The sequence below is a fragment of the Jaculus jaculus genome, chromosome 17, assembly GCF_020740685.1.
Source record: "Jaculus jaculus isolate mJacJac1 chromosome 17, mJacJac1.mat.Y.cur, whole genome shotgun sequence".
Lineage (NCBI taxonomy): Eukaryota > Metazoa > Chordata > Mammalia > Rodentia > Dipodidae > Jaculus > Jaculus jaculus.
In genome coordinates, this window is record NC_059118.1 from 24,677,357 (window position 1) to 24,687,261 (window position 9,905).

A 9,905-nucleotide genomic window follows, 5' to 3' on the forward strand; every position below is an offset into this window, starting at 1 on the left:
AAAAAAATTATTTATTCATTTTAGTTTAGATAGAGAGAGTTGGTGTGCCAGGGCCTCAACCACTACTATAGAACTCCAGGCACTTGCGCCACCTAGTGGGCACATGTGACATTGTGCTTGCCTCACCTTTGTGCATCTGGCTTACATGGGATCTGGAGAGAGTCAAACATGTGTCCTTAGGCTTTGCAGACAAGTGCCTTAACCACTAAGCCATCCATCCAGCCCTAGAACCCCTATTTTGAATGCTATCTGTGAGTTCTGTGGGTTTCTGTATAGGCCAGGGAAATGGTTTGGCCCTCTGCCTTAGCTTAGCCCAGCAAGGGTGAGTCCCTTGTCACTGACTTGCTTCCATGCCTGGACGCATTTATGGCTCATTTTCCAACTGACTCTTGGTTGCTGTGAACAGAGAGCAGAAAATGGACATTAAACATATGCAAGGTGTAGCTAAGGGGCAATGGTGGCCATAAGAAGACACCCTGCCTGTCCTCAAAGCCCCCAGACCTACAGTCTTCTCAGATTGCATTTTTTTTTTCTAGGCTCCATTCATATGTGTTTTCTTTGGCATGTGTGTGTGCATGCGCCCGTGCATTCACATGTATATTACATATTTGGGTGCACATGCACATGGGTCCATGTGTGTATGGAGGCCAAAGGTTGATCTCAATTGCCCTCCATTTTACTTTTTTTTTTTTTTTTTTTTGAGGTAGGGTTTCACTCTCTAGCCCAGGCTGACCTGGAATTCACTACATAGTCTCAGGGTGGCCTTGAACTCACGGTGATCCTCATACCTCTGCCTCCCGAGTGCTGGGATTAAAGGCGTGAGCCACCACACCTGGCTCCATTTTGCTTTTTGAGACAGGGTCTCTCATTGAACCTGGAGCTCATCAGTTTGACTAGACTAGCTAGCAAGCCAGACCCAGGGCTCCTCCCGTCTCCACTTCCCCAGAGCTGAGTTTACAGACATGCACCACCATGCCCATTTTTTTTTAATTTTTACTTATTTATTTGAGAGAGAGAGAAAGAGAGAATGGGTATGTCAGGGCCCCAGCCGCTACAAAGGAACTCCGAACACATGTGCCACCTTTTGCATCCATCTGGCTTACATGGGCTCTGGGGAATTGAACCTGGGTCCTTTGGCTTTGCAGGCAAGAACTTTAACCACCTCTCCAGCCCCAGGCCCAGTTTTTAAGGGGGGTTTTAGGAATCCAAACTCAGGCCCATACACTTATGTGGCAAGCATTTTACCAACTGAGCCATCTCCCCCACTGGATTAGTCAGGGTTCTCTAAAGAAACAGAGCCAGTGAAATGGACCTGTATATAAAGGGGATCTATTGGATTAGCTTGCAGCATAGGAAGTAGGCAGACAATACTAGCTGTCTGTAGGCTTGAGCATCAAGGAACCCAGTAGCTGCTCGACGTCTACAGGGTGGAGGCCTCAGCAGTCCCAATCTGGTACTGAAGTCATGGAGGATTCTAGAACAGATGGTCTTCAGTCCATGTCAGAAGACTGGTGAAACTTGGTTCCAAGGCCCATGACGGATATCCAAAAGAGAATGGATGTTTGCACCAGGGAATAGAGGGGGCAGCCTGGCAAAAAGCACACAGCAGTGAGTAGCGGGTGCAGCCAAGTACAAAAGGTTGTATTCTCTATAACTCCTTTGTGTACAGCCCACCACATTAAGAGTCGCCCACTCTGGAGGAAGGGCTTCCTCCCTCCGCCAATCTTCCCTGGAAACACCCTCACAAACCTGCCTGAGAGGCATGTCTCTTTCTTGATTCCTAATCTAGTCAAGTCACACCAGCCTTATTGTGTGTGTTTAAATTTTTTATTTGTGTGTGTGTGTGTGTACGCATGCTTACCCGGCTCTCTTACCACTGCAAAAAACATACATGGGTCACTTTGCATATAGCTTTACGTGGGTGCTGGGGAATTAAACCTGGGCCAAAAGGCCTTGCAAACAAGCACCTTTAACTACTGAGCCATCTCCCTAGCCCCTTGATTGTGTGCTTTTTTTTTTTTTGAGGTAGTCCAGGCTGACCTGGAATTCACTGTGTTCTCAGGGTGGCCTCAAACTCATGGCGATCCTCCTAGCTCTGCTTCCCGAGTGCTGGCTTTAAAGGTGTGCGCCACCACACTGTGTGTTTTAAAAGCACACAGAGCCACACTTCCACAAATACTATAACTTGTACTCAGCTTATCTACTTCCTTTAGTCCCCCTCGCAGCCCCCAAATTCTGGGCGGAGAGCCAGAAGGACTGTACACCCTGAAAGATGCCAGCCCTAGAGAGGAAATGAATGAACACCTTTGCTGATGTAGGAGCCTAAGGCCAGCCTCCAAACTGAGGTCAGCATGGCTCCCCAGGGGCACAGCCTCGGAGCCTTGGGCCTCCTTCCTCTCTACCCAATTCTGCAGGAGGGACTGAACACGTGACTTCACCTTGCGGGCCTTGCCAACTGTCCGCCCTGTTTTCCTCTGTCCAGGCCTGATCCTATCTACACAGGAAGAGGGCTGAGGCACAGGGACTCTTGGATGTGTGAAGTGCGGGGGCGGGGATTGGGTTTCTCTGGATGAAGCCTAAAAATATTTGCTATTTTCTTTGGTAAATACTATAATAAAATGGTACTCACTTCCTTCCCAAGACCCAGATCTGATCTAATCATTCAAAACAGACGTACTTGAATAAAGCCTGTGGCTCGGCCTGGTCACCTGGCTGTCCAAAGGTGCTCAATAAATATTTGCAGAGTGAATGAATGTACGCGTTCATTCCAGGATAATCGATCCATTCCAGGAGATCTGCCTCCATTCTGGCTGCCCTCGTCCAAATGGAGATTTTCCTTTTTTTCTCTTAATCCTTTCCCTTTCTAAGGTCTCATACTGGGCATAAAACAAACTCTTTTTTTTTTTTTTTTTTTTTTTATCCTGAAAGCTTGCTGCCAGGCAACAATGGAGGGGACACTCAGGGTGAATGGTGGGGTCATTCAGGGTGAGTGACAGGGGACCTCAGCAGTGCACACATTAAAATTCCTCCATGATGGGCCTTGGGTCCACTTGGAGCTGAACCATCTCTGTTCTCCTTTGTCCCATCCCCTCCTATAATCGACCTAGGAGGATGCAAGCATCCAGGACTCTCTTCCCTTCTCTTCATGCCTCTGTGGCTGGAAAGCTTGCAAGAGAAGACTGGGCTCTTATAACCATGAACACGGGGCTCCTGTTGTGGATTCCTTAGTCAAGTAGAGGTGAATCACATACTCTAGGCTACAGAGATTTGGGGAAGGACAACAAAGAACAGCCAGGAGCTCATGAAGAAAGAGTCAAGAGAAGGCTTAGCGGTTAAAGCTCTTGCCAGCAAAGCCTAAGGGCCAGTGTTCGACTCTCCAGCTCCCCGGTTAGTCAGATGCACAAAGATGAGGCAAGCTCGAGGTCACACATGCCCACTAGGTGGCACAAGCGTCTGAAGTTCAATTGCAGTGGCTGAGGCCCTGAAGCGCCAATTCTCTATCTCTCCTGTATCTGTGTCTCTCTCTCACTCCCTCTCTCTAAAAAAAGAAAGAGAAAAGTTTTTTGTTTTATTTTATTTATTTGTTTGCAAGCAGAGAGAAATAGGAAACAGACAGAGAACGGGCAAACCAGGGCCTGTAGCCACTGCAAACGAACTCCAGATGCATGTGCCCTTTGTGCCCCTGGCTTACATGGGTCCTGGGGAATCGAACCTGGGTCCTTTGGCTTCACAGGCAAACACCTTAACTGTTAAGCCATCTCTCCAGCCCACAAAAGGTGTTTTTAAAGCACTGATGATTTGGGTGTCAAGAGGTGCAAATAGGTATAAAGCTGTATTGCCCAGAGCCAAGATCCCCACAGAAGTGTGGTAGTTCTGAGTGTCTGCTACTCTTCATTGCTCAGGCTTTGCAGGCTGGATCCAAGGGCTACCACACAAGCCCAGCAAAGGTTCCCGCATTAGGGAAGCCATGGGCCTGCTGAGAGAGGAAGTCCTCTTACTAAAATAGTGAAGTGACATGGCAAACAGTGTGACATATAACAGATCACAGAATACTATGACCTAAGAAATGATTCTGTTTGAGTGTGCAGTGATTTTTTTTTTAAGTTTCCATTAAGATAAGTGCAACACCGTTCACAGAAACACCACTTTGTATTCCTAAAGTCACGTCAAGTACCACCACGAACCGAGTGACTTTCTCTGAGAGATGTTGCCACAGGCCCCTAGCCATGGATGGATTCCTACGCGGTGCTCTAGCCAGTAGTGGTTTGTCTACCAAGTCCAACTGGCTTGTGCGAAATAGGGTTTGGACTGTGCAGCCCAAAGTCACAGCCCCAGGTTTCCCTCTGTGGGCTCAGATGCCCAAGTACCTTTTTGGAACAATGCCAGCGTGAACAGTGGTCTGCTTGCCAAGTCTCTCAAGGCAGGATCTGCCTGCTGTCCTCCCACCTAGACCCTTTGTCTTGCGCAAGTAACTGACACTTCAACTCCATTATTTCCCACAAGATCTCCCAGCAGGAGATCTAGCTCTGAGGACAAGGAATCTGAGTTTACCCCCAGGTTTCTGAGTCAGCCTGCCTGTGAGTTCGGTGGATGCTGTTGTGGTGGTAAACATGGCTACTGAGTTGCCTCCCGCTGGGGAGTGGGCAGCCCATGACAATGACCGCTTAGCCAGACCACAACCCCTCCCAGGATCACCCCAGCTGCCAATACGGGATGTGTTGACACTAAGCAAGCAAACATAGCAGAAACTGCAATGATATACGGAAATGTGAGGTTTTACAGGAAAAACGGATAATAACCAACTGAGTTCTCAAATACTGGACAGTTTTCAATGAACATTGATATAGCTGATATAGTTTCAAGTCATTCATGCCATTAATAGGCTAAGAAGTATTGTTGAAGATGAAGACTAAATAAATCCGTGCAATTTAATCAATAAGTGAGGATCAAGCTCAGCTCTGGCCTCGTGTGGGAGCCACTTTCAAGCTGTTCACAAGTGTCATCCTGATTCATGCACAGCGCCCCAAGATGGAGACAGGAACCTTTCTCCTTCCACGAAATGTATTCATGGGCAAAGCAAAGAAAGAAGGGGGGGAGGAACTTGGGAAAATGGCCCAGTGCTTGCTGTGAAAGTATGAGGACATGAGTTCAGATCTCCAGCATTAATGTAAAAATGTTGGGCCCATGGGCTGGAGAGATGGCTTAGTGGTTAAGCGCTTGCCTGTGAAGCCTAAGGACCCTGGTTCGAGGCTCACTTCCCCAGGACCCACGTTAGCCAGATGCGCAAGGGGGCACACGCGTCTGGAGTTCGTTTGCAGTGGCTGGAGGCCCTGGCACGCCCATTCTCTCTCTCTCTCTCTATCTGCCTCTTTCTCTCTCTGTCTGTCACTCTCAAATAAATAAATAAATAAATAATCTTTAAATAAAATGTTGGGCCCAGCAGTGGGGACATGCCTATAACTGCGCACCTAGGAAGTAGAGACAGAAGGATCCCTGAGGTCACTGGCTGATATAGCCAGATCAGTGAGCAAGTGACCTCGTCTCAAAATAATAATAATAATAATAATAAGGTGAAGAAAGCCAGGCGTGGTGGTGCACGCCTTTAATCCCAGCACTCGAGAGGCAGAGGTAAGAGGATCGCTGTGAGTTTGAGGCCACCCTGAGACTACAGAGTGAATTCCAGGTCAGCCTGGGCCAGAGTGAAACCCTACCTCAGAAAAAACAAAAAATAAGGTGAAGAATCATTGAAGAAGACACCCAATGCCAACTTCTGGCCTCCACGCATATGCACACACACGTTTATGCACACCTACATATATATATATGCACCCCCACATGTGAATAGACACACACACATGCATACACATTCAAAAAAAGCAATGCGGGGCTGGAGGGATGGCTTAATGTTTAAAGCATTTGCCTGCAAAGCCAAAGGACCCAAGTTCAATTTCCCAGGACCCACATTAGCCAGATGCACAAGGGGGCACGTGCATCTGGAGTTCATTTGTAGTGGCTGGAGGTCCTAGTGTGCCCATTCATTCTCTCTCTCCCCATCAAATAAATAAATAAAATAAAAATCAAATATCAAAAAGCAATGTGTAAGCTGAAAGTACTATGCCACCTATAACTGCCATGTAAGGCACTGACATGACCTCGGAGGTAAGATTGACTAACCCTGCTTTATAGAGCCTGAGAGATGAGTGTGACTTCCAGGAGAGGCTTGACCCTGCCCTCAGCGTAGATCACTGACACACTCGGTGGTTACTATGGTGACAGGTTCTTTGCAGAGACTCTTATGCATGGTAGCATGGAGTCACGGGTGTAGGTGCCAGTTAAGGTCACCAGATAAAATGCTGGATGCCAGGTCAATCTAGATTTCAGGTAAGCAACACATTTTGAGGTAAGTAGAGTAGTGTCATGCTTGAGACAAACTTACAGTAGAAAAAAAAAAAATCATTCATTGTTGAGCTGGAATTCAAAACGACTTGGATGCCCTGTGTTTTATTTTAATTACTAAACCTGGAAACCATGCACCAGGTGACAGAAGGTATAGACGGTTAAAATGTGAGGTTGGACTCCAGGGCCTTCCTTCACCTGCTGTAGGCCAGCCAGCCATATCCTTCCTCAATTGTAATCCGTCTCCAAGATGCTACTGAGAAGCAGCCAGCCTGGCCAGGCCTGCTGGGACAATGAGGTTAGAGGTATCCACTGGCCAGGTGACTGCAGAAGCACACTTATTTTCTGTGTGTGCATGTGTGTGTGTGCACACACGTGTGCATGTGCATGCCACCACACACATGTGGAAAACAAAAGATAACCATGGGGTATTGGTCCTCTCCCTTCACCTTGTTTGAGACAAGGTCTCTCCTATTGTTTGCAGACAAGCTGGCCTGTAAGCTTTAGGAGACTTCGGTCTCTGCCTCCTATTGCCGCAGGGATTACAGATGCATGCACTGTTTTTGAACCCAGATTTATGTGGGTGCTGGGGATCTCCAGCTGACAGGCTTGCAAAGCAGGCGTCTCTAACCACTGAGCAATCTCCCAGTCCAAAGCCACTCTTAGTGACCTGCAGCACCCCCCTTGGCTTGCTGGTGCCAAGTTTGACAGCTGCTCTGTTTGGGGGGCGGGGGGGCTGTGACACTCGCTCTGGGTTACTCCAAACATACGTGGCTCCTCCCAGGAGCTGTTTTCTCTTCAGAACAAGCGAGAAGCCGGAGCCTTTCGTCTAGGCTGGTTGACCACGGAAATTGGTGTAGACACAAGGCCAGTGCCTGAGCCCAGGACAATTTCACAGGATGGCACACCATGGCACTGGGCCTTCACAGAGGTGCCCGAGACTTGGGCCCATGACACGATGGTGTAGCTTCTGCTTCGCAGTGTTTCGGCGAAGGAGTCTGAAAGGGAAAATGACAGGAAGGAAAGTGAAACCAGTCTCTCCTCCCTGGCTGGGGGCAGGGACCAGGAATGGGCCCACGTGGAGTAGAAAGGTCACTTCCAGCCCCTTGGGAAGAAAACCCAGAGGGACCTTTGGGACTTCCTCATTTCTGGATGTTGACAGTCATTTCTTGGTGGCTCTGCTTCCTGGGACGCCACATAACATCTGTCATTCCGGCCCTGCAGCAAGGTGACCAGGTGCTCTGCCCCACCCTGCCCTGCGCTGTGCCCGGCTGAATTCCTGACCGCAGAACAGAGCTGCCCCCCACACCAGCCGTGCACAGATGAGGCACATATGCCACGGGCAGGGTCACATACTTGTGCATAAGTGCCCATCCTCAAGTGTGTGCACACACACCAGACACCCTGAACCTTCAGATCCAAAACAGCCTACACCCCTCTCCCCAAGTCCAGATCTACACAAATCCTCCCTCCCCTACCTCTAGCGGATACCTACATACCCGTCCATCCTGGCACAAATGCCCAGATATCCACAGACAGAACATCCGTGCTTACATATGCACCTGCTACCATTCACATAACGCCCACCTCTCTCTCTCTCTCTCTCTCTTTCTCTCTCTCTCTCTCTCTCACACACACACACACACACACAGCCTCTGTGCTTGTGCCAGGCCACCGAGTATGGACGGGTCCAGGACCCCAGTTACCTCCCTCTCAGACTACCTTAAGATGCCATAACCTGAGCAGCAGGCACAGCCTCCTCCGTGACTCCATCTCATAGTGTTTGTTGTGGCCCAAAGCCCAGGCACTTTGAGGGCCATGTCACTGTCTGCTAGCAGCTTTTCCCATGTAAGGTGGGAAACCTGGGTTTTATACATCCAGAAAGTTCTTTTTGTTCCCATGCTGCAGAGACTCTTCCAAGCTACAAGTAGCAGAAATACATGTAAGTTACCTTAAATGATGACAGTGTATTGGGAAGGAAGGAAGGAAGGAAGGAAGGAAGGAAGGAAGGAAGGAAGGAAGGAAGGAAGGAAGGAAGGAAGGAAGGGGGGGAAGTTGGATGAATGATTGTATGCATGCATGCATGGATGGATGGATGGATGGATGGATAGGAAACCAGCAGTGATCAACAGTCAGGATTTGGTGTTGGAGGTTGAGACTAAGGCCTTGTTGATAAAGATAATAACAAGTGCTTTCCAGTGCCTCTTCTTCCCGGATGCCAGGCAGGGCACCAAAGCTCTATGGGCATCATTCTCTAGGTTCATGTGGCCATAGGACACCTTTAAGTCTTACATAGACTTAGAAAGATCTGTGACTTGCCCAAAATCCCATGACTAGTAAATACAGAGCTGGGCTCTGCTGCCTCCCCCCGCACCCCTCCCCCCCCCACCCTCCACCCTCACCCCCACCCCCGCTTCAAAGAAAGCAAAAATATTCTCCCAAACAAGTCGGTGCGCCTGGGCCTCCGTCTCACCAGCTGCCTTGGGTAGGGTCTCAGCCATGATCAAGGCAGCAGGGCACGGGCAATATGAGAGCAATGTGGATTCAAATTCCATTAGTGGAAATCTTTAGTAAACTTACTTCTCGTTTTTCTGTTAAGATTCATCTAGTAAGCATAATTAAACTTTTTTTTTCTCAAAATTAGTCAGGATTTTATAATTTCCAGGACATCATGCCCAAGACCAATTGGATCAATCTGCAGAAAAGAAAAGTAGGAGGTAAGGAGCTAGTGAGTGGTGACAACCAGGAAATTCCCCAGATATCTTTGACACATGCATTCCCACTTGGTCATCTGCCCTCCCTTTTCTGCGGAGGCAGTGAGGGAGATAAAAAAAAAAGTCCCCGACCATAGGTTCTGGTGAACAGAGAAGAGTCATGGCCGACGTGGGCAGACACGGCTCGCTTCTCCTTGGAGGTCCCTGGCAGTGGAACCATCTGCACAAAGGGCCTCTAGGGGCTCCTCAGACATGTGAGGACCCAGGCCAGCCAGCTCCTGCATCACCTCCCTTCCCAGCCTCCGCCGCACTGACAGAAGGACAGAAGACAGATTTCTTGAGGCCACTCCAGCCCTGAGACCCACAGCACAGGCTGCTAATCCACCCTTGAAACCATCAGGGCAAACCTATTTTAGTCTGACTGGTGCACATCCATCAGCGTCCACAGATCTCGACAGCTGAGTGCTTCTGGGCTCCTACCAGGAAACATCCATATTTAGGGCGGGCGCTCCCGACTGCGTGTGTAACAAGGAACAAAGATCTGAATGCATCAATGAAAACATATGAATGAACTGAATAGTCACCCCAGAGTGGAAGTCTGAATGTTGAGCCCCCACCCCACCCCCCCGCCACCACCATGTAACACTAAGCAGGATTCCCTGTGGCTCTGCAGTACCAGGAGCTATTGGGGAGCCAGTACTGTTCTGGGACATCCGTTCCAGTGGGGCTTGTCCCCACAGGTTAACATGTAGCATCCTCAGGTGCAGGCGGCCAAGTGAGAACTAAGCCATGAGG

General features: G+C 49.0%; 1 long non-coding RNA gene across 1 annotated transcript; it reads right to left on the reverse strand.

Moving 5' to 3' along the window:
* Positions 1 to 8,183: 8,183 nt before the first annotated feature.
* On the reverse strand, positions 8,184 to 9,578 carry LOC123455509. The gene is made up of 3 exons (XR_006633964.1): positions 9,518 to 9,578; positions 8,977 to 9,091; positions 8,184 to 8,317 (listed from the first exon to the last, which is right to left on the reverse strand). It is a non-coding gene; the product is annotated as an uncharacterized LOC123455509 (long non-coding RNA).
* Positions 9,579 to 9,905: the final 327 nt, after the last annotated feature.